Source organism: Atta colombica, unplaced genomic scaffold, assembly GCF_001594045.1.
Source record: "Atta colombica isolate Treedump-2 unplaced genomic scaffold, Acol1.0 scaffold83, whole genome shotgun sequence".
Lineage (NCBI taxonomy): Eukaryota > Metazoa > Arthropoda > Insecta > Hymenoptera > Formicidae > Atta > Atta colombica.
The window spans coordinates 296,921-297,156 of NW_017259576.1; positions in this window are offsets into that span (position 1 = coordinate 296,921).

Genomic DNA, 236 nt, shown 5'->3' on the forward strand with positions numbered 1-236 from the left:
CGCGTTCTGAAAATACGGGCATATATATATATATTTAGGCTATTCCAAAATTTACTGTAGTACTGAAAATCTATAGTTTGTGTCACGTGTTTTATAGATTTTCAGTTACTGGCAGTAAATTTTGAAACATAGTTTGTGTGTGTGTGTGTGTGTGTGTGTGTATGTATGTACGTGTGCGTAGACGAGCGATTACATTCGTTCTCTTTTATTCTGGCTCAACTACTACAAGATTTTAT